Raw genomic sequence first — 26,003 nt, 5'->3', positions numbered from 1 at the left:
TAATCTCATGTTCCACTTGGCACCAATATTCTTCTCAGTTGCTTCCATAGAATCACTCCTAAGGGTCTTTGGCCAATCTAGGGTTGGGTAACTTGTTACTCTATGTACAATTTTCTTTGTGATTTTCACTAGCCCATCCTCCAACTATAAGCTTCCATCATGTATTCTACTAAGGACTAGTCTGATCCATTCAGTCTTGAATACTATGGGGAATTCTAGGGCTCACATCAAACCCTTCTTCTCAACAATCTAGTATTCTTCCTTCAACACTCCATTATCACACAATTTCTCATAGTCTTCCCTCATCTCCATATCTCTTGTGGCTCCAATTTTGCAATTGTAACATTTCCTAACATCTTGAACCATGACTACCTTAGGGGGTATGATAGATAGGGCTCCAGTTGGGTCATTTATATACGCTACTTCTAGTATTGGGTAGAAATCATGTTGTTTCACTTCATTGGACACTAGTTGGGCCTCAAGTGGTTCCTTCTCCTGTGTCTTCCTAGAACTTGAAGCCATTTTTGTAATCTAGGGTTTGTACGCAAAGAAAATATAAAATTGCATAGCTCAGCACAAACATAAATACCTTGAAATTGATGAAATCATACTGAAATGCTATTGAAATCTGCTTAAACATTGGATTCTCTACTATGAAGTTTCTCTACACTCTTCTTCATCTTTTCTCTTCATTCACGATGAAGAAAAATGATTCAAAATAAGATAATATACCCTATTATCATTGCATTTAATGCTTAGTGTGTTTACAGCTATCCACTCAGCTTCTGAAGGATTTTTGCATTACTTGGCTTCCATTGCCTTATCATCACTTGGCTTCCACATTAGTATTACCCACTCAACTTCATTTTAAATTTCTCGTCACTTGGCTTCCTCTACCAACATAGCTCCAACTAATCATTCAACTTCTATTGATTTTGATAGTTAACTTGGCATGTACTAGAATTTTACTCAGCTTCTAAGGGCAACTTGACAACACTTGTAAAATCTTGAAAATCCAACTTTGCATCTCTAATCATGTTGATTTCTTCTTTTTAGTATTGAATTTATTTAGGAAATAATGTATCATAAAGCTTTGTAAATTAGTCCCTCATGCCTTCTCTTTTCTTAGTTTTATGAAATGTGACCATTTGATCTTTTAGGTGAAGTGATCCCTTCATTTTATGTGCTACACCCGTCTTTCTTCTTCCATGTCTTATTCATTTCTCCTTTGATGTGTTCAACCTCTACCTTCTCTTTTCCTTTGTCATTCTTTGAGTTGGGTGCCTTTGACCTTATTGGGAAATTTTTGCTGATATGACCAATCTTCAAGCAACTAAAACATGTGGTTTAGCTCCACCATCTATTGTAGTTCCCTCTGAAATGTCTTCTTATGCAATTTTTAGGAATGTGTCCATATTCCTTATAGTAATGACAGCTACACCTAGTGTTGTAGTCCCAGTTGTAGTGATGTCCATGGTTATTTCCTCTTACTAGCTGATTAGGTGTCCACATAGGCTTTGATCTACACTCAAAAGCTCTATGTTCGTACTTCTTGCAATTGTAGCAGTGACCTTCAAATTTTGATGTTCTGATGGTCCTAGTCCTCCAGTCATGTGCTTGATGTCCTTTCTTTTTGCACTTATGACAATGACTCAAATTCTTAGGTTTGTTATGCTGATGAGTATTCTTGGTCCTGCATACATTAGAGGTATGTCCTTTTTTACACAAAAATGACAAGTAGGTTTAGTGTTCTTACCTTTATTACTTCTTTCTTCTACAGTCTTGGATGACTCTCCTTGTTTAGTTCTGGTGTATCCTAATCCTAAAGTATCATTGCTAGACCTTGGTGATTTCAGTAGCTGCTCAAAGTACTTGATTGCCTCATTGGGTTCGTTGAAGTTCGCTGCAATTTTTTTTCTCTCTTTTTAGATTATTTTACAGTTGTTCATTTTGCATTTTTAGTGTAGAGATCTCAATATCCATGACATTCAGTTCATGATGTGTATTCATCATCTGGCTTAGGGTGTCTAGCTGCATATTTGAAATTCTTGCAAGCTCAATTGACTTTTCTTCCAGTCTATTGGCAAGATTTCTCTTGTCTTCTTCTAGCATAGCCTTATCCTCAATGGCTCTTTTCTTCTATTTAGTTACCTCACAAAGCACCATAGCTTGTGACTCTTGTTCAAGCTTGAGTGTTCTAATTTATTTTGCTTGAGCTCTATTCTTCTCCATTAAGTCTACTATTGCTACATCAAACTCTTTGGAATCTCCATTTGTAAACAACTTTGAGGTGTCAATCTCTTTGTATTATGTATCATTTTTAGCTATGGAAATCTCTCTTCTTCTCTTTAAGGATTTTCTCAATTCCTCCCTGGCTTCTTCCAAAGTGTGTAGAGAAAGTTGTATATCAATTGCCCAATTCTCTATGATCTTCCCAAGTTTGTAGACTTCCATTTTTAGATTTTTTCTCCAAGCTGTAAGGCTCCTCCTTGTGAGAACTTGGCTCTGATACCAATTATTGGAATTTACAAGTGGGAAGATTTACTTCTAAGAGGGGGGGTGAATCAAAAGTAACTAACTTTAACCATTTCAAAACCTTTTGGCTGAAAATATTCACATGCATCTAATTCATCTAATAATCATAAAAGTAAAGACATGCATGAAAATAGATAACACAAGATTTGGTAACCCACAAACCCTCCAAAATGAGAAGGTAAAACTGGGGTAGGGATGACACCCACAAAATATCACTACAGCAATATGTAATTGTTCAAGGTTACAAAGTTTGACCACTTCCAATGTTCTGCCCTATGAAAGGCTTGTCCTGTTAAAGACTTTTCACCCTATTAAAAGTGACCTAGTTAAAGGATTTACAAACATTCACTTGGAATGTTACCCTATTAAAGGATTTACAATCCTGTTGAGGATCTACAATGTGGCTGCTAAACCAATGTAGCTACTAAGCTAAACTATCACCATAGGATTTTCATTCTTACAATACAATGGTTAGAAAATATAAAAGAATGTCTTGACTTGATAACTTGCAATCTTTAATTGCTGATTCTAAATAATCATTCTGCTTTATCCGTTCTGGTCCTTGCTTGATTTGATATGTCTCTTCTCGGAACTCTAATACTCTATTCTTGATCAACTAAATTCTACAATGTTGTTATGCTCTATCTAAGTCTTTAAAGCCTTGTACACTTCACCCATACACTTCTCATATCCACTTCTCGCTTGCACATAATGGGCTTTTGTCCTCCTTTTAAAGATTTCAAAGAGTTAGGGTTAGGTATGAATCTACAATCAATATTAAATCTTCATTTCTCACTCAATTCTTGTACTTTTCCTATTGGTTACATGCCTTCTCCATTTTTCTTATTGGTTGCATGCTGATTACATAGGTAATGAAAAGGATACAATCTTATCTTCAGGATCCTTCAAGATTCATTTTTTGTCAGCTTCAAAAATAGTTTACATCTGAGTTTGTGAAGGCACAAACTCATATGTTGATTCTATGTTACTCGGCACTTACTTGTTGCTGATGCTCGGCACATATAGAAATTTTGTCTCACTCAGCTCCTATAGCAATTCTATTTCACTTGGCATCTATACTCTACTCGACATCTATAGTGACTCGGCATCCATACTTTGCTCAGCACTTGAACTTGACTCTGCACCTGAAGTTCACTCGACACCTATTGACTTCTCTGGCTTAGCACACACTATAGCTCGGCATTTGTTTTATACTTGGCATCATCTTGAGAATTTGGTTAAGTATGTTGACACTCTAATGTCAAAACCAATCTGAGCTCAACACATCCTAGGTGTAAGGTCAATCTTACATCACCCTAATTTTTTTGATTTTTTGATTTTTTTCATTTTCCAATAAGGGCTAATTCAGTACGAAGTTACTAGTTTTGGAAACTTACTATTTTTAGTAAGTGTGTCATACAATCTTGGAATGTTTTGAATTCATAGGTGGAGGTTCATCTTAAATCATATTAGATTGCATGTGGTGTTGCATTGTCATATGATATGTATTACACAAGTTATTAAGGTTTTTCGGTGGAAAACCTTTGAATTCAAATTTTAAGGCCTAAGAGGCTCCAAAATGAGGTTTTTCCTAGGTTGACTAGTCCTTACACATGTCAAAAGTTATAGTTTAGAATCTAATGATTCTAAAAAGTATATTTGAAAATCAGATACGTGGTTTGAAAGTTACGGCCTCCAAAAGTTAGGGTACCTAAAACCATAATATTGGCCAACCCTATGCAATACATTAGGAAATAATTTTTAATTAGAGTTTTATCAGCATTAAGGGCTAGGCTTAATGTCTAGAACCTTCTCGAGAGGTGAAACTTTTCCTATGTGACGAAGGCCTGTAGTGATATTTAGGCACTTTTGGGTGATAGTCAAAGCTCTATTTTACAGACTATAGTAAGAAAGGTGCCCATGTGGGTTTGCATATATTGTAATTTGTAAATCCACATTTTTTGGTGACAATAAGAAACCCATATTTTGTTCTCTCAAATTGTGTTGTTTCTTTGTTTTTGTTGTGTGTTGTGGTATTAAGGAGAGAACCCTTAATCAATATGTAGCTACCTAGTGCATTTTGTGTAGTTAGGTTGGATATCTTCTAAGGAGCATTTTTGTGTTAGATATTCCCAAAATCCTTTGTTGTTGTAATATTTTTTAAGGAGCATTGGGTCAAGAAATGTATTGTAACAATTGTTGTTGATAATAATCTAATTGAGTCTAGCTTTTGGAGGGTGGGACATTTTTTTCGTGAAATGATTTCCTCACATATGTCTAGTGCTATGAGTTTATTTTCTTAAATCTAATTTTGTATGCGTTTACAATAGTTTAAGGGTTTGTAAGAAATTTCAACATCATCTCTCCTATTAGATTCAACATTTGAAAGCATTATTTTGCACTTTGGCTTCCTTTCACATACCAACAATGACTATTACTTGATTTTATGGGTTGTTAAGAAGCCTTCCATGTCTTTAAATTTGAAATCAATGCCTACTGGATGTGAATCTCCGGGAAGAAGACTAGTTCTTTTCAATGGTGCAAATGCCTATGGGAGTTTTATATCCACTTCACATATCTTGGAAATCTCTAAACTGTATTTCCAACCTTTTGTTTCATAGCAAAGGCAATCTTTGAACATGTCTCCAAATTAATCCTAAATTGAAGTGAATAAGAAATCAAGAGTTTAAGTTATATATGAAGCTTGGGTGTAAGGAGAAAATCATAATGTAGAGAAAGAGAACAACTGATATTAAATAAAATTAAAACTAATTTAAAACCCAAAAAAATCATAGGAACAAATAGTGAAGCTCTACTTATTAGATGTGTTGAATTTTTTGTCAGAGAAGAGTAGAGGGTTGATCTTCATTCATCCATCTTCTCTTTGTTGATTCTCTCCTTTTTTTCATGCTTAGAAAATGCATCTTTATAATAATTAATTATATAAATTAATTTAACTAATCATTTAATAATTATTTTAACAAATTATAAATTACAAAAAGAAATACAAAATATAAAAAATTATAAATGAACATGGTAAATTATAATTCTATCTACACCATTTATTTTAATAATAAAATAAATTCATAATTTATTTATTAGAAGAATATTAGGATACCAACAAATATTAAAATACAATATTTATAAATATTTTATATTGAATTTTGTGATTTGTGACCATCGTTAAATGGTCATGTATCTCTTGTCATTTTATTGACTGTGTATGAATTTTTATACCTTTTCCATGACTGTATGTGTAGAATTCTCCAAAAAAAGGCATGTTATGCATTATCTTCACACGTAATGTTTCTCCATATATCCAAGTGCTATCATCTAGTATTTTCACCTTAGTTGACATACCACTTTGCACTATTAATCTTTATTCTCATAGAGTCAACAATAGAATTGGCCTCTATTTTCAACAAAAAATGATCAAATTTTCTACCCAAGTTGGTTGAATTATCCACAAATGGCCTTGTCAGTATTTTTCCCATCATAATTTTGACATAAGTTCTCATCAAAATTGTCTCCAACATTTGGCCATTGTGGTCATTGAAAATTTGACCATTTCTATTCAAAATAGGTGCCTCATCCGACCACAATGCAAAATTGACAACAAAATTCTAGTCGGTGGTTTCATCAAAATTGTGACAAAGGCTAGTTGAGCTTTCAACCAGCCTTGGTTAAGGTTGAGAAATAAGCATCAACATTTTTCTATATGAGATTGTCAAACCTTCCATCAATGTTGGTTGAAAAGGGTGGCCCATTTGACTAGGATTGCAGAACCATGACGGTGACCTTGTCGAAAGTTCGACCACATCTGGTCGAAAGTTTGACTAAACTTTGTTATATTTCAACCTAGATTGGTCAAAGTTTTGATGAATATAGAAGGTTTATATATATATATATATATATATATATATAGTTATAGCTACAATGATTAGGCATCAAGTATCAGTGTATACTATGGTGATAGCAGTAGGGTCATCTTCAAAGTCAAGTGAGATATCGCTATAGCATATAGTGATCAAGTTTATTGCCATGTGAAGAAGACATATTGTGGGTTGTATCACAATATGATATGGCGATAAGTGCTTTCGATGATCAAAGAAAGGAAGTTTGTGTTGCAAGAATTAGTGATAGGACCGGTTGATCACCTTGTGTTACAGTGATAAAGCAATGTGATTTTCAAAAGGGTTTTCTATTGCCTATAGTGATGGATCAAAATTGATCATGAATTGCATTTGGAGAATAATGGACATAGAAATAACCAATGGGCATTTGTCTATTGCTACGTATTATAGCAATAAGATGAAAACTCGCAACAAAGACTGAAACTTTTGATCACTATACTCTATAGAAAAAACATGTATTAGGGGTTGCAAAGAGGGGATTTTCTATATAGCAATGAGTGATAGGGTCATCACTATTTCTATAGCGATAAGTGTGAGAAGTAAAACATATTTCTATTCAGTGGATGAGACATAGTGATCAAAGATGTGTAGGTATTTGTCACTAGGAGTTGCAGTGATCAAATATTTGAATATATCTAATGGATTGGGGAAGTAATGACCAAAAATGACCATTGACAATCTGTGTTGTATTATAATGATCAAAATTGTTATTGCATCAATTCATGCACAAAAATAAGTGCACGAGCACATAAGGAAAATTGTACTAAAAGGGTGATCATTCTGCATTCCAAACTCAAAGAATTTCGTAAAAGCTATAAAGTTTTTTGTTAGTGCATAGAGTTTGCACCAATTTGATTCAGAAAGGACCTTTAGAGAAACATGGAAATTTCTAGCTCAACACCAAAGAGGAAAGCTGAGAAAGAAAAGAAGGAAAATCCAAGAAGAAGCAAAGAGTGGAAGATGAAGTTCCTCTGAGAAAGTTGAATGAGGACTTGATTGAACAAATGGATTTTGTCATGCCTAAATCCAAAAGGAGTAAATTATCTTCTCCTGATAATTTGGAAGATAAATATAGTGAAGTAGGAGACATTTGGACAATGATGAGGGGTTATGAATTTTTCTTATACCATTATATCGGAAGAAATCATAAAGTGCCTATTTATCATCCATGGGAGATGAATTTGGGAAAACTAACTCTGCCCAACATATTTGTGAATGTTTTGTTGTTGAACGTTACCATCAATAAATATAATGTTGATGAGAGGTGTATCTATGATAGTGCAATGGAAAAATTCATTGAAATTTTAATTGATTCCTTGAATGAGGTCTTCAAATTGAAAAACAAACTCACAAAGAGGTTTTCATTTATTGAGTTAAAGAATGAGTACAAGGTGTCAAATATATCTTATATGCAATGGAAGCTAATGCTACATAAGACTATCAAGGAACCATTTACTGAGGCAAATAGACTACCATTTAACATTAAGATGTTCAAGACATATCTTGATATGACATATCAGCCCTGGGGACAAGTGGGAGGAGTAAAAGTTATAGACCTAATGGAAATTATATCAATACACCCACACATATAAATATACCTCAATTCTTGGGATTCTTGTTGTGGGTGTTTTGTTTGGTTTTCTCTTTTGTCTTATTTATATCTTTATTTGTTGTTTTATTTGTACTTTAATTTATGTCTTATTCTTCTTGTTATTCATCTATTTATTCATTTTCATTTTTATTTTTATATTTAAGGTTTTTAGGGTTTCCACCTTTGGTTTGTGTGCTTTTTCTATCTCTATAGTCCCTTATATCTTTGGAGTTAGTCCCAATCTACAACTTACTTTGTTTTGAAACTCTTGTCTCTCATCCTAATGATGAATCACATTGTGTGATTTGAAACATTTGATGGTGAAAATTTTGACACAATCTAATCTAGTAGAAATTACCTACAATTTTAATGGATTATGGAAATCTGATCTCTCTGGAAAATTAGATAGGTTAATGGCTCTTTAAAACATTTCACTTCCACCCATATTATGATTCTTAAATCTAATGAACATAACATTCACTTAAATCTCCTATAGTAGCAAGATTAGCCACTAACCAAATTAGTTGATTTTGGCTTAATGGAAATTAACCTTTTCACTTTAGAATCTAAAACAAGTGTTTGCATTACAACTCTTTATGTTCGGGGAAGGGAAGCATAAACTTACCTTTTCATAGCTTTCTTTTTCCTTTGATTCAGGATCAAAGCATGAGTAATACTCCTTTGGCAACTTGGATATCCTATCACTTTCTTTTCCGCACAAAGCTTTCCTTTGTATTTTATCGCATTCTTTGGAGAAGACACGAAATGGAATTTCTGCTTTGAGGGCTTTGACTCTTGCCTTCTTTAACTGGGTTCACACTTCACGAACTACTCCATCAAAAACAACATTGTGGTATTTCCAAAGAATGCTTTCACATTCAGATTTAATATTTTTACATTTTTAATATCTTCTAGAATAGAAACTCCATCCTTTCTTATTAAACTAAAGGTGTCATTGAGGCATATATTTTCCAAACATTTGAACAACTGGAAGTATTTCCATTGATTTGGTTGGTTACTCTTTTCTCCTTCCCAACATAAAAAATGAACTAGAAGATGTTTGCTTCCAAAGTGGAAGCACTTAGATTGATGAAACTCCTCTTCTCCTCACAAAAAATAGATTTTGACTTCGGGGAGGCACTATTAGAGTTTCATAGTTGTGGATCCTTTTTCTTCTTCTCCTCTAATCACAAATCAACTTTTAAATTCACCTATAGATGTCAACACACCTTGCTCTTTGGGATGCTACTTGATGGAGTGCACCAACAACAAGGATTCAACAACATCGACTAGAATCTAAAAGGTATACCATGCTAACATTAGGAGCTAATTACAGAGTAATAATAATATTCCTTCTCATCAAGAATATTCTTAGACAACAACCCACCCAAACCTAGATCACCTAAGACCTTGATGCAAGGAAAAAGAAAGAATCCTACATAGAGGTGTCAAGGGAAGAAGAGCATGGAAAACCCAAAAAAACCCAAAAAGAAAGCCTCAACGATGCTTGATGAAAAGGGAGCCACATAGGGGATACCTAGACAAGGACTCAAAGATAAATGTAATGAAAATTGATCAAGTTAGAAGCTTGAAAGGGGAGGACTGAAATTTGGCAACATAACCCTTGAAAAATAAAAATATTTTTAGTAGATCATTTCCCCACTCATATCTCTCCTTGAAATATTGGTAGGGGTGATTCAATGATAGCTTATTACTCTATTGAGGCCTTGGTGTGGCATGTATAGAAGAAAAGATTAATCAATATTATAGAAATTGTAATTCTTCTTATGTCAAAGATTTTAGCCTCTTATTTTTGAGTTTGCTAACACTGTTGATTTCGCTACTGATTTGGGCTTCCCAGGTCTCATTTAGAAATTTCCATTTTGATTTGGGTGGGCATTTGAATAAGTATGTTGGAAAAAATAAATTCAAAAATACTTTAATCTTCTAACTCCACATCTACAAAAATATGCGTTGTTGTACTTTTGATAAATGTTGCAAATCAGGTACAAGCTGAAATGTATGTCATCTAACATATGCATAAGACCGTTGATGCATAAGTTTCATCCACTAAATAGACTTGGTAACCACAAACATAATGCAGATGGCTCATTGCTAGGACCTACTAAGAAGGCAAAACTTAGTGTGTGATGGTTAAGGTTGGTTAGTACTTTCTACTGAGGTGTTGTTAAACAATATGAGAATTGTTGACTCCTTCCATTGAATCATTCAACTTGTGCATTGCCATTTAGGGCCTGTTTGGTTGTTGGAATAGGAATAGGAAATTAGAATATATTTTCTATTTTTCATTTGGTGTGCTAATTGGAATAGGGAACATGAATACATATTCCCACTTTGTCTCTAAAATGAGGTTATGTCTATTCCAAAAAATAATTGTTATTGGAATAGCCATCCATATTCTCAAAATGCATTCATATTCTTAATTCCTATGCTTGAAACAAAATAGACCCTTAATTATTTATTACAAACTTGCAACTATTGTGGCATGATGTGCTTTTAAAACAGTCACTTGTTTTCCACTACAGTATATAATAATCCCTTTTTTCATGAGGTGGTACTTCCTTTAGCTACATCTTGGAGCATGTATTTCAAGAGATTAAGGGGAAGCCATTGGCAATTAAGGGGTCCAATGAATTTTAAAGTAGAAAACAATCCAAAAAGAATTAGTTCACTTTATTTTGGTTGCCTGGGTTCCTATTGATTTTTATGGGAACGTCCAATACTATAAAATTGAAGATGCCTTTAATGATGTCATGTGGCCAAAAGTTACTTCAAACTAGTGGATAAATTTTCCAGCCCCATCACAAAGACAACTAGTGAAAATCTAAGATAGCAACTCTTATTTCCCTAGATAAAATTCTAATTTATCTTGAAGCAACTTCTTTCTTACTCCATGGTACCTACTACTTCATAAATCTCCTACATGGGATCAAATCCCTTGAACACTTCCTTCAAGAATAAGGACATGAAATTGAATACTTTGTATCACTCCTCATTTGCTTAAACAATCATGAACAAAATATTGAAAATATTTTCCCAAAGTAATGGGAAAATAAATTGGTGAAAGAAAGCAGTAATATGCATTTGAAAACTTACAAAATAGAAAGAATAAAATCCATGTGAGTAACTTCCACTTGATGTTTATTTTGCATCTTTTTTTTTTATGTTGGTGTTTGTACGTAAAGAATGAAACTTCAAACACAAAGCCACATAAGGAAGAAAGATAAGATTATGGGAAATGTAGTCAAATAGTCAATCACCAAGACTAGAGGATATTAAATTTTCTATTTCACTCATATGATAATTAAAAAAATTCGATCCAAACCATCTAATAAAATCATTGATTAAGAAAAATGCAATATAAATAAGTTGATCATTATGTTGAACATTCAAGTTTATCCATTTAGAAAACAAGTGAAAAAAATTGCAAAAAGGATATCGACCCACTTGCCATGCATCATACATCATGAAGATACAAAAGATATCAAGCACATGACCAAAAGGTCACAATGAAAATCATATCAATATGTCATTGGATAATTATCCATTTGCATGCTTGCGTCTCCTAACATATTGGACATTTGTCCATCCATAAATCTCAAGACAAGTTTGTGGTCCAATCACCTTTTCCACCTAACGATAGAGTGATTAGATCCCCTAAGACTCATCCTAAAAGAAAGAGCACACCAATGCTACATGATAATTCTAGGACCTCGACACCTATGGAAAAGAAAGAATCTGGTGTAAATGTGAAACTAACTGTGTTCCACATATGTCTAAGTAGAACTAATTGTACGGTGGTCAAGAGAATAAAACATACAAGCAAAATATTTTTAAAAAAAACATATCTGCAAAATAGCTCTGGTCAAAGAAAATTTAAGAGCCATACTTCTATTGATAGGTAAAGTAAAATATTTTTACCCTTCTCAACTATTTCCATTTTTATTTTTGTTATGTTGACTAGTTCCAAAACACAAACAATAGGACATATAATACTAATCCAAATTGAGTCATAAAATGGCTAACTAACATAAATAAATAAATTTATATCTATTAAAGTGATTCAATGACATTTTCCATTTTTAAATTATAAATAAGCATATAAAAAATACAATTCAAATAAGAAAAAAAACATTTGTTATCTCATATTTAATGTCACAGATAAGATAAATACTCAAAATAAATGAAATTTACAAAATAATTTTTAGGCAATTTTTACAAGAAGTTTATTAGAAGTATTAGCAGTATTTGTTGGCCCTTGACAAAAATAGTGAGAGGGGATAGGAAAGAATTTAAGTGGATAGTAGGTGCATATAAGAGCTTTAATCTGTTAAAATAGAAAGTTACAAAGAAGCTTGTTTTAGCACTTCCAAATTTTAGTAAGGTGCTTCAAGTAGAATTTGATGCTAGTGGTACTACAATAAGAGGTATTTTGTGCCAAGAAGGTAGACCTATTGCTTATTTTATTGAGAAATTAAATGATGCCAAAAGAAAGTATTATGTTTATGATTGGGAATTTTATGCTATAGTTTTGGAATTGAAGAAATGGAGACACTATCTTGTTCCTAAGGAGTTTTTTTAATATACTGATCATCAAGCTTTGCAATATTTGAATAGTCAAGGAAAATTAAACCAAAGACATTTGAAATGGGTTGAGTTTTTGTAGAGTTATACATTTGTTTTGAAACAAAGGAGTGGGAAGTTTAATAGTGTTGTAGATGCTCTTTGTAGAAGACAACTTTTGCTGACATAGATGCAGATTGAGGTCATTGGGTTAAAGGAACTCAAGAATTTGTATATGGGGGATCTTGCTTTTGGTAAAGCTTGGAAAGCTTGTATGCAACCTATAAAATTTGATAGGAAAAAATGGTTCGATTTTATAATCTAAGATGGTATGTTATTCAAAGGAAGTCAATTATGCATTCCCATAAGTTTTATGAGAGAGAATCTCATCAAAGAGAAGCATAGTGGAGGATTAGATAGACACTTTTGTAGAGATAAAACTATTTCTTTGGTTGTTGAGAATCATTACTGGCCATAGTCACAAAAAGATGTTAAGAAGTTTGTATAGAGTTGTAGAGTATGTTAGATGGAAAAAAGGAGTGAAACAAAACACAAGATTGCATCAACCATTACCTAAACCAAAGAAGCCATGGGAAGATGTTAGTATGAATTTTGTTCTTGCTTTACCAAGGACACAACGAGGTCATGATTCTATGTTTGTGGTGGTTGATATGTTTTCTAAGATATAATATTTTATTACATGCAAGAAGACTAATGACGTTGTTTATGTGGCAAAGCCATTTTTTAGAGAATTGGTGAGACTATATGGTCTGCCACTTGAGCATAGTTTCTAATGAGATACCAAGTGTGTTGGGTATCTATGGCATACAATGTGGAAGAATTTGAATTTAGACTTGAAGTTTAGTTCATGTCACATCATCCACATACTAATGGACAAACAAAAGTTGTGAATCTGAGTTTGGGAAATTTTTTGAGATGCTTGGTTAGAGATAAGCTAAAAGGTTGAGATTGGTTTTGCCACATGTAGAATTTACACACAATAATTCTATCAATATAAATACTAGTAAATCATCATTCTATATTGTATATGGGAGAAGCTACATAAATTCTTATGAATTGAGGTAGTTGGATAAAGGAGAGATAAGTAATGTTGAAGATGAAGATTTTGTAGAGCATTTGAAGAACATTGATGAGGAGGTGAGGAAGCACATTACAAGAATGAATACACTACATAAGACTAAGGAAGATGAAAAAAGGAGGTGTAATGAATTTTACATTGGAGAGGAAGTCATGGTTCATTTGAGGAAAGGGATATTTCTAGTGGGTAAATATCATAAGCTAAAAATAAAGAAATGTGGGCCATGCAAGATAGTGGAAATGCATGATTCTAGAAATTCCTATGAAGTAAAGTTTCCTATTGAACTAAATATTTTACCAGTATTTAACACTTCATATCTGATAGAGTATCATGAAGGAGGTGATGGCAATGTAGTCATAGAATTCTAGTGGAGTATTCTAGCAACTACTTCAACTACAAAGGAGATTGAGGATATACTAGACAATCAAGTTTTTAGAAGTAAAAGGAACAAGGAATATGGAGAATATTTGGTCAAGTAGAAAGGATGACCTATTTAGGATTCATCATGGCTGACAAGGGAGGAGGTTAATCACCTTGGTTTTCCTCTAAGCACCTGAGATGTGATAGGGTCACTTCTCAAATTACCCCAGGTGTATGATGGAAGAGCATCTTGGGCGTAAGGTCAGTCTTACATCACCATAAATTTTTAATTTTTTTTTTTCATTTTTCAATAAGGGCTAATTCAATACGAAGTTACTATTTGTGGAAACTTACTATTTTTAGTAAGTGGGTCATACAACCTTGGAATGTTTTGAATTCATAGGGGCAGGTTCATCTTAAATCATATCAAGCTACATGTGGTGTTGCATTGTCATACCATATGTATTACACAAGTTATTAAGGGTTATGGGTAGAAAACCTTTGAATTCATATTGTAAGGTCTAAGAGGCTCCAAAATGAGGTTTTCCTAGGTTGACTAGTCCTTATACATGTCAAACATTATAGTTCAGAATCTAATGATTTTAGAAAGTACTTATATTTGAAAACCAAACACATGGTTTGAAAGCTACGACCTCCAAAAGTTAGGGTACCTAAAAACATAATATTGACCAACCCTATGCAATACATTAGGAAATAATTTTGAATTAGAGTTTTGTCGACATCAAGGGCTAGGGTTAATGTCTAGAACCTTCTTGAGAGATGAATTTTTTTCTATATGAGGAAGGCTTGCAATAATATTTAGGCACTTTTGGATGATAGTCAAAGCTCTATTTTACAAACTATAGTAAGGAAGGTGCCAATGTGGGTTTGCATATTGTAATTTGTAAATCCGCATTTGTGGCAATAATAAGAAGCCCATATTTTGTTCTCTCAAATTGTGTTGTTTCTTTGTTTTTGTTGTGTGTTGTGGTATTAAGGAAAGAACCCTTAATCAATATGTAGCCACCTAGTGCATTTTGTGTAGTTAGGTTGGATATCTTCTAAGGAGCATTTTTGTGTTAGATATATTCCCAAAATCCTTTGTTGTTGTAATATTTGTTAAGGAGCATTGGGTCAAGGATTGTATTGTAACAATTGTTGTTGTTAATAATCTAATTGAGTCTAGCTTTTGGAGGGTAGGACTTTTTTTTCGTGAAATGATTTTCTCACATATGTCTAGTGCTATGAATTTATTTTCTTAAATCTGATTTTGTATGCATTTACAATAGTTTAAGGATTTGTAAGAAATTTCAAGATCATCTCTCTTGTTAGATTCAACATTTGAAAGCATTATTTTGCACTTTGGCTTCCTTTCACATACCTACAATGACTATTACTTGATTTTATGGGTTGTTAAGAAGCCTTCCATGTCTTTAAATTTGAAATCAATTCCTACTGGATGTGAATCTCTAGGAAGAAGACTAGTTCTCTTCAATGGTTCAGATGCCTTTGGGAGTTTTCTATCCACTTCACATATCTTGAAAATTTCTAAAGTGTATTTCCAACCTTTTGTTTCATAGCAAAGGCAATCTTTGAATGTCTCCAAATTAATCCTAAATTGAAGTGAATAAGAAATCAAGAGTTTAAGTTCTATATGAAGCTCGGGTGTAAGGAGAAAATCATAATGTAGTGAAAAGGAACAATTGATATTAAATGAAATTAAAAACTAATTTAAAACCCAAAAAAATCATAGTAACATATAGTGAAGCTCTACTTATTAGATGTGTTGAAATTTTTTCTAGAGAAGAGTAGAGTGTTGATCTTCATTCATCCATCTTCTCTTTGTTGATTCTCTCCTTTTTTTCATGCTTAGAAAATGCATCTTTATAATAATTAATTATATAAATTAATTTAACTAATCATTTAATAATTATTTTAACAAATTATAAATTACAAAAAGAAATAGAAAATAAAAAAATTATAAATGAACATGGTAAATTATAATTCTATCTACACCATTTATTTTAATAATAAAATAAATTCATAATTTATTTATTAGAAGAATATTAGCATAAAAACAAATATTAAAATACAATATTTATAAATATTTTATATTAAACTTTACTTTAAAAAAAATAAAATGAATACTATTGCATTCACTTAGTCCAAATTCTAATTAGTTTTCATCAATCACAAGCAACTATTTTCATATAATTGAAACATTTCAAAAGTTTTATAATTTATTTATTTATTTTATATATTTTACAAATTGTATGATTGGGAGATTTGATTTGTGTTATAGGAACCCTTTTTTGGAGGGTTCTCCATATTGCATTTTTCTTGACCAATTTTTTGACTACAAACAAATGAAAGAATTTTAATTTTATACATTATAAAAATATAATTATATTAACAACATCTACAGTTTTAGATATAAATTTAAAAACTTTAATTATCTCATAGCTTAAACTTACTACAATTTGAATAAAATAGTTAAAATATTTTAAAAACGAAGGCGTGGAAATTGCACGGGAGTTTCCAAACGCCTTTGGAAATTTGATGCATTCTCTATTCCCATCCAACATCAACTTCAAGAGATTCGCTTCTCTTATCAATCTTGCCCACTATTTTCATCATCTTGCACTCTACTCAAGGCATGTTAACGTGTTGCAGCTCAGCATTGACCCCACAGCATTTTCTCTACAACTTCTCATATCTTCGGCTGCCTCTACTTTTCTTCACGCTGCTTCTTCTTTTCTTTACGCGCTGTCTACTTTTCTTTACGCTGCTCCTATTTTTCTTCACGCGGTTTCTTTCACTCGAGTTTTTCTCCTAAACCAGTTATTATAGTTTTTGTTTCAACTGTTTGCTTGGAACACTTTTCATTTTTTTTATAACAAAAGGCGTAAGCCTATATATATTTAAATAGGGTAAAAGTATACAAAGTTCTTGGAACACATTATGATTCTGAGTTCAAGTTTTTTTTTTCTCCAGTCCTTATTGAAGCTCCATATTGAAGTTGATCTCTTTTGATTTCTTATTCGCTTCAAATTGGGCAGTAATGTGGAGGTTGTAATGACCCATACCAATAGGCCACTAAACAAAACCCTAAATTTAATACACTGCTAAAATATATTGCTGAAATAAAAGAAATAATAGTGCCAATGTATTCATTCAATGAAAACCAAATGTTTTTACAAATGATATGGCAAATTTCAACACCAAAACATTATGACATAGCACATTACAAAGAAACCCTAACTGGCTATATACAATTGAGAACTTGTTGCAACTACAGATTGAAATGAAGAACCTGGATTGATCAAATGGTGGAGATTGAATGGTGAAGATGATATGGTGAAAGTGCAACTCCACTGGAAACTCCAAATCAGCAATTAAGCACAAATGAAAGGACTGAAATATCCTTCCCACAGTTACAATAATTCAGGTGATCTCTCACACCCTCAAAATTGCATACCAATTGAGAGTTTTTCGTTCTCAATGGCCAATTGTGACTATTTGCAGAAACCCTAAGCTCCACAATGCACATAAACAAAAATCAATAATAAATCTCGATGATAGGAAATGAGCCCTCAATGCCTATTTATTCTTTTTTCCTTGATAGGTCGGCCTCCTTTTTTAATTTTTCTCCGCTTCTTCCAGCAACCTCTAGAAGATTTTATTATTATTTAATTTATAAAGTTACCTTGTAATATATATATATATATATATTACAAGGTAACTTTATAATTAACTCCTCCAAAAAATGGGACATTATAGGTCCACCCCTCCTAAAATTACTTGGCCTCAAGCAATCTTAATGCTGGATGCTGCAAAATCACTTCTCCCTCCCAAGCAGCATCTTCAATAGGTAAATCTTTCCACTTAACTAGATACTCTCTAATTACTCTCCTGTGAAGTTGCTTCTCTCTACTATTAGAATGAATTCTGGCACTAAGATCAATTTCCCCTCATCATCCAAGGGAGGTAATACAATAGAAGGCATCACATTCTGACCCAACACCTTTTTGAGGCGTGATACATGAAGCACATTGTACACTGTATTGTTTGTGGGAAGCTGCAACTCATAAGCCACCTCACCAACTCGTTTGATGATCCTAAATGGTCCATAATAGCGTGGCTTGAGTTTCTCTACACCACTCTTCTTGAGAGTGGATTGCTTATATGGCTGCAACATGAGGTAAACCATATCATTTACCTCAAAACTATGCTCAATCCTCTTCTTGTCTGCATACTGCTTTTGCTGGTTCTGAGCTCTAGCAATGTTGTCTCTGAGAGTAGCAACTATATCCTTACTTTCCTGTAATAGTTCACCTGCACGGGGTACTCAACTGTCTCCCAACAACAAATCTAAGAAACTAGGTGTGCCTCATAACCGTAAAGTGCCATGAAGGGTGTCATTTGTATAGTCATATGATATGTAGTATTGTAACAATACTCACAGAGATATATACATCTGACCCAAGCTCGTTGTTTATCTACCACATAATTCCTCAAATACCCTTCCACCCATTTTTTTACAATCTCTGTTTGACCATCAGTCTGTGGGTGATAACTGGTACTAGGTGTAAGCTCAGTGCCACACAATCGAAATATCTCCTACCAAAAGTGACTCATGAAGCGGCTGTCCCTGTCACTCACAATGCTCCGAGGCAAACCATGTAATCTAAAAATCTCCCTAAAGAAAACCTCTACCACCTGAGTTGATGAGTATGTAGTAGCAATAGGGAAGAAGTGAGTATATTTTGTTAGCCTATCCACCACCACATAGATGCAATCACGCCCCTAGGCCCTGGGCAAGCCCGTAATAAAATCCATAGAGATGCACTCCCACTTCCTATCAAGAATAGGAAGTGGCTGTAGGAGCCCTACTAGATAAGTGTGCTCTTGTTTGTTCTGCTGGCAAACATGACACTCTCGCACATACAGCAAAACATCAGCGTTAAGTCCCTTCCAAGTGAACCGTTCCCATACTAACTTGTAAGTCTTGAAATACCTAGGATGGCCTGTTGTAGGTGAATTATGGAATGCTCTCAAAATCAACTGCTTCACTTTCAATCCTGGGACTAACTAAATCTTGTTCTTGTAAATGATCAAATCATCTATGAGAGTGTATCTGGTGTCGATTGTTGTCCCCTCCACTATAGCAGAGGCCCACGTGTCTTTGGCATATTCTGCTACAATCAAGTGTCACCAATCCTCTGATATCTGAATCATAGAAGTGAGGTGTGGCCTACGGGATAAAGCATCTACAACAATATTATGTGTCCCCTTAACATATGTGATATCAAAATCATATGCCTATAACTTACTCACCCATTTCTGCTGATGATCATTCAAGTCCCGCTGTCCCAAAAAGTGCTTCAAACTATTATGATCAGTTTTAATACAAAATTTTTTGCCCACAAGATACTGTCTGAATTTGGCCAAGGCATGCATGATGGCCAGCATCTCCTTATCATATATGCTGAATGATCTCTCAGCCCCTCTGAGTTTCCTACTCTCATAAGCTATAGGATGCTTGTCCTGCATGAGTATAGCACCAACTCCCTCTCCACAAGCATCATATTGAAGCTCAAATGGCTTCATGAAATCAGGCAATGCTAATACTAGGCATGTAGTCATTATTTCCTTGAACTGCATAAAACACTCCTATGCCTCCTGAGTACACACAAATGTCCCTTTCTTCAGCAAATCTGTCATGGGCACTGCATGTTGTGAGTAGCCACTAACAAACCTGCGATAGAATCCACATAGACCAAGGAACCCTCTTAACTGTGTAAGGTTCTCTAGTGGTGGCCAATAAACAATAGCACAGATAGTTTTAGGATCCATTCGCACTCCTTCCACACTAATGATGTGTCCAAGATACAAAAATTCTATCATCCCCAAATCACATTTGGACTCCTTGGCATAGAAGGACTCGCTCTGTAAAATGCTTAATACTGTCTCCAAGTGCTCTAAATGTTCCTGCCATGTCTTGCTATAGATCAAAATATCATCAAAGAACACTAGCACAAATTTCCTCAACTAATGGTGGAAGACCTTGTTCATAGTGGACTAAAAAGTGGCAGGTGCATTAGTCAAACCAAAAGGTATGACTACAAACTCGAAATGCCCGTAATGACATCTAAAAGAATTTTTTTCAATATCCTGCTCTCGAACTCTGATCTAGTGATAGCCTGATCTCAAATCAATTTTTGTGAAATAACAAGCCCCATGTAATTTGTCTATCAGCTCATCGATGTGTGGGATGGGATACTTGTTCTTTATAATTTTCTTATTCAACACCCTGTAATCAATACACATTCGTAGAGTTCCATCCTTCTTTTTTACCAAAACAACAGAAGATGCAAAAGGTGACTTACTTGGTCCAATGTGTCCCATCACTAGCAACTCCTTGATGATCCTCTCGATCTCATCTTTGAGTCATTTCGGGTGTTGGTATGGTGTGATCATGATAGGCTTAGCACCTTCCTCCAGCTCAATAATGTGCTCAATACCTCTGTCTGGTGGCCTACCTGTTGGAATCTCACTGAATACCTTCCCATACTTGATTCTTAATTTCTGAATATCTAGATGATATTCAGTCTTATGTTTCTCCCCCTAGGTAGGCATCAAGGCACATATTGCTGCCCACTCTATATTATTATGCTTGGCTAATCTCTCCAACTGACTAAATGAGAAAGTCCTAACATCACCATTACGGATAGCCTTCAGCACATGAGTCTTGCCATCCACCACAAATCATATCTCCCTATCCTCCAATCTTAGGGTAACCTCCTTCAAAGAATGTAGCCATTGCATCCCAAGTACTATATCCATGTCACCCATGTTGACCACATGATAGTCTGCCTTAAACTCATAGTTGTTCACGTGCAAAGGTAGATCTCGCACCATCCTATCACAATGAAGAGTATATCCATCAGCTACCTTAACTCTCAATCCCTCGAACTCCTCAGTAATGAGTCCACGCCTCTCCAAAAATCGTGCATCAATAAAATTATGTGTGGCACCTGTATCCAACAGAGTAATAATCTTTTGTCCTGCCAAGACTCCCCGAAATCTGAAAGATCCCTCTCTTTGAATACTAGATAGACGTGCCTCCTGTAAATGTATCTCTGGAGCCTCTTTTTCTCAGCACTATCTACCTCTTGTTCACCCTCTACCTCATTAGGATCCTCATCATGGTGCTCTGAGATGTCTTAATCTGAACCTTCGTAATAAGCCCACATCACCTGGTTAGCCTTCCCCTTAGACCTCGTAGGACAATCATGACCAAACTCATAGGGACCTTTGCAAAAGAAGCATAGCTTTTTCCTACGCAGGTCATTAAGTGTTTCCTTATCCCAAGGTGCAACTAGCTTGTCTTTTGAGTTACTAACCTTTTCTTTACCCTTGCTGAATTCCCCTTTGTTATCTCTAAATGATGAAGAACTCTTTGAACTAAACTAGTTTGTTGGAGTTGCAAGTTCCATACTACAGGCTTTCTTCATAGCTTCCTGTAATGTAGGAGGATCAAAGGTCTTTACCCACCCCTTGAGTGGTTCAGTTAATCCCTCTATGAATAAAATGACTAGCCTCATTTCTGAAATGTCAGGCACCATCACTACAAGCTTTTGGAAGTCATTGATAAATTGTTCTAAGCCTCTTGACTGTCTCAACTGGGCTAACTCCTAGAAATAAACTTCAAGATTTTTTTTATCAAACCTTTCTATCAATCTATCCACAAACTCTTGATACGTGGTTACCTGATTGTGTTGCAATGTGATCATGCCATGTGTCCACCAATCATCTGCTGCCCCATCTAAGTGTAAAGTGGCATACTTGAGTGCTTCAAATTCTGTCATCATCTTCAAAGATAGGAAAGTATCCACCTTATGAATCCAAGCACGAGCATTCATTTTTCCACTGCCGTCAAATGTGGGTAATACCAACTTGTTGGTGACCTGTTGCAACTCACTGTGTTTATCTACTTGCTTCTACCTGGCAGCTCTATAGTTCAGGTACTTGTCAAATGTCCATCCATCCTGTACATATTTTGGTAATGAATCCCACTCATTCCTCGCTTGTTGGAGTTCATCTATAATATCTGTTACCATAGCATCAGGTGTGAATGTTGAAGTTTCTTCTCTGAATGTAGGACGTGTGGGTTTATCAATTGTTCCAGACCATGTCCTATGTTGTGATCCTGCTATGCTCCTGTCATCCTGGTCATTATTATGATTATTCCTCCTATTTTCCCCAATCAAATGTTGCATCATAACCATCATTTCCTATGTACTTGCCTCTATTGACTGTAGAAGCCTCTCCTATTGTTGTAAAGTCTCATCATCTCGCACACTTCTGGATGGGCTTTGAGAATGTCTCTCAACCATATTCTCAGTTATGTTGGTTCTTTTGTAAACTAAATTAAATGGTGGCTGGGTAACCCTATCAGGTTGGTAGGAAATCGCTCTGATACCACTGTAATGACCCATACCAATAGGCCACTAAACAAAACCCTAAATTTAATACACTGCTAAAATATATTGTTGAAATAAAAGAAATAATAGTGCCAATGTATTCATTCAATGAAAACCAAATGTTTTTACAAATGATATGGCAAATTTTAGCACCAAAACATTATGACATAGCACATTACAGAGAAACCCTAACTGGCTATATACAATTGAGAACTTGTTGCAACTACAAATTGAAATGAAGAACTTGGATTGATCAAATGGTGGAGACTGAATGTTGAAGATGATATGGTGAAAGTGCAACTCCACTAGAAACTCCAAATCAGAAATTAAGCACAAATGGAAGGACTGAAATATCCTTCCCACAGTTGCAATAATTTAGGTGATCTCTCACACCCTCAAAATTGTGTACCAATTGAGAGTTTTCATTCTCAATGGCCAATAGTGAATATTTGTAGAAACCCTAGGCTCCACAACGCACATAAAAAAAAATCAATAATAAATCTCGATGATACGAAATGAGCCCTCAATGCCTTTTTTTTTTTTTTTCCTTGATAGGTCGGCCTCCTTTTTTAAATTTTCTCCGCTTCTTCCAGCAACCTCTAGAAGATTTTATTATTATTTAATTTATAAAGTTACCTTGTAATATATATATATATATATATATTTAATTGATAACTTTATAATTAACTCCAAAAAAAGGGACATTATAGAGGTGTTGTGTTCAAAGATTGTCTTGGCTATGCAACAAAAGGTTGGAGATACAAAGCTTCCAGAGGCATTTGCTCCGGCGAAGAAAAGTAGTCTTCTTCCCAAAGATTCACATCCACTGCGCATCGATTCCAAATTTGAAGACATGGAATGCTTGTTGAACAACCCAAAAATTCAAGTTATAGCCGTCGTCAGTATGGGCAGTTTGGGGAAGACTTTTCTTCTCCAATTTGTTTTTAATGCCTTGAAATCCAGGTATCATCATTCTATTTGGCTCTCTATTTCAAAATCTTATTCTATCAAGAGTTTACAAAGGGATATTGCCTCCCACATTGGTCTAAAAAGTGAAATTGTGGAAGATGATGTAAGTGAAGAGAGAGTTGTTGTCTTGATTCATGGCTATCTACAAGGAAAAACATGTCTTATTGTGCTAGATGATCTATGGATGCTATCTACAACAGATAGTCTCTTAGATAAACTTGGTTTGCCAATTGATGAAGATTGTAAAGTTATGGTGAGCTCAAGAAATAGAGAGGTTGTTGTAAATTTGAAAGCTCACATTTATGAGCTGGAAGCCTTGTCAGAAAAACATAATTGGGAACTATTATGCTTTTACGCATTTCTAGATTGTAAAGAAAATAGGGCACCATCAAAGATGTTGAAAGAGGTGGGACATGAGATTGTAAAACAGTGCAAAATTTTGAAGGAGGTGGACAGAGTGGATCAAAAACAAACACCAACTAAAAGATAACCATTCATTTCAATATGTAAAATAAAAAGGCTATCACAATGTGCTATAACACTTCATGCATACCTAAAATCTATTAGAAGTGCTTGGAATGCTACAACATTTTGTCCACTCATGATCCACAATGAGAAACCCAAAATGGGCTCTGCTGATTACAAGCCTAGCTTATTCTATTTATAAGAAAATGCATATTAAATGTTGTAGGAAAGAGTTGACAATATAATTTATGCTAGATGGTGGGGTTGGTGTGTTGGCTAGTGCTTGGACAGCTGAGGATAGTTTTGGACGGTTACTTCTCTGTTGCTGACAGCTGTTTGTCTATGGTTGTGGATGGCAAGCAGGTGGGAGAAATTACTTTGCCAACAAAATTTACCCTTGGCTATGAAGACGAAAGCAGCATCATTGGCCAAGACTAAATCTCTAAGCAAATAGGAGTCCAAGCGCCATCAGCTGGAAAAGGTAGTTATCCCCTTTGGCGAGGATGATCCTATGATGGACATATTAAGATTGAGTTACGATTGTTGGAAGTATCACCTGGGTTCTGAGAGGAGGGGGGGGTGAATCAGAACACTATTAAATTATCTCAAAATCTAATTTCATTAAATTCAATTTACAATTTACAGTAGCAAAGTAATCAAATCACACTGAAATGTAAACATTCATTATAAACAGATTAATGCCAACTCACAAAATGAAGAGACACCAATTTTGTGCCGAGTGGAAAACCCTCGAAAATTGTCACAGTTTCATCATAGGGAGAAAAACCACTCCATGAACCTATATCCTTTATTGAGTTCCAATTCTTTTACAATCAACAGCTTCTACTACTCAGGGTGTTTAACCCTTTATCAATGATGTGATTACAAACTCATATACATATACAAATGTGTATATGACATCTATACATGTACATAAGCTTATAATAAAACTTTCAACCTTTTCAGATCTCCTCAAATGTATATATGTCTTTTTATGCTTTATACACAGATATCCATCTGAGGATTACAAATGATCTCTATAAATAAAGATAAAATTTGAATTTGATAAGTTACATGAACCTAACTGAACCAATTAGGGTTGTTCAAAAACTTATTTTAAAATGTTGTTTAAGAAACTAACTTCAAACAGTTTTAGTTTCGGATTTGTTCCTGTCTCAAAAACTTGATAGTCATAATAAGTTTCCAAATTGTGCAAGAATATTTCGTGTTTGAGATCCTCAAGAACAGTTTTGCAAAATGCCATTTTCGGACCAAATATTATACAATTGAAACTACCTGCCATCTTTTCCTTTGTATTATACAAAAATAGTGCATATAGTATTCTGGGTTTAATACCCACAAAAATTTATTCAGCGTTTAAGAGAAATGCTATAGTGACTGTTCATGCATATTGTCTTAAGGAAAAAAACTTCATTTTAGAATCTGTTATGAAGTTCTCCATATTTACTTGCTTTGTCATTTTCATTTCTTCTTTTCAATCAGTAGTCTTCTTTTGAAGAAAATTCATTTAGAGTTTCAAGAGAAATACTCTAATAGAAGTACCTTTTGATAAAGCTGACAGCAGCAAGTAAGATGCAAAAACATTTTAACAATTAAATCTCTTTGTCCCTATTAAAAATTTGTATTACTTTGATTGAACAAACTGTCTTCCTTAAATATTTGAAGAAACCCTTAAAAAATTCTTTCAAAAACTTTGTTAAGAGATTTTTTTTTAGACTGTGCTTTTGGATTTGAACATACTATCAAAAACCTTACTGTGTTTAAAGAAGTACTCCACTGTTTACTTCAATGTCTTTTTGCCAAACACAAAATTGAACTTAAACATATTTTATGATCCAGTCCCCTTTTTTTTAAGAAAAATCTTTTTAAAAATAAACTTTGACCAAACTAAAACTTACGTTTTTGCCTTCAAGTCCGATTGTGTTTTTGAATCTCAAGATTTTCTCAAAGAAAACTAAAACAGGAATAACTATCTTTTT

The 26,003-nt window shown here is 34.2% G+C and overlaps 1 pseudogene; it reads left to right on the top strand.

Moving 5' to 3' along the window:
• Nucleotides 1-26,003, top strand: part of LOC149576018 (putative disease resistance protein At1g58390) — a 55,379-nt pseudogene that overhangs the window by 27,267 nt on the left and 2,109 nt on the right.

Source organism: Cupressus sempervirens, chromosome 1 (assembly GCF_028749045.1).
Source record: "Cupressus sempervirens isolate cs-2001-9-10 chromosome 1, ASM2874904v1, whole genome shotgun sequence".
Classification (NCBI taxonomy): Eukaryota; Viridiplantae; Streptophyta; class Pinopsida; order Cupressales; family Cupressaceae; genus Cupressus; species Cupressus sempervirens.
This window is presented reverse-complemented; position numbering and strand designations above follow the sequence as displayed.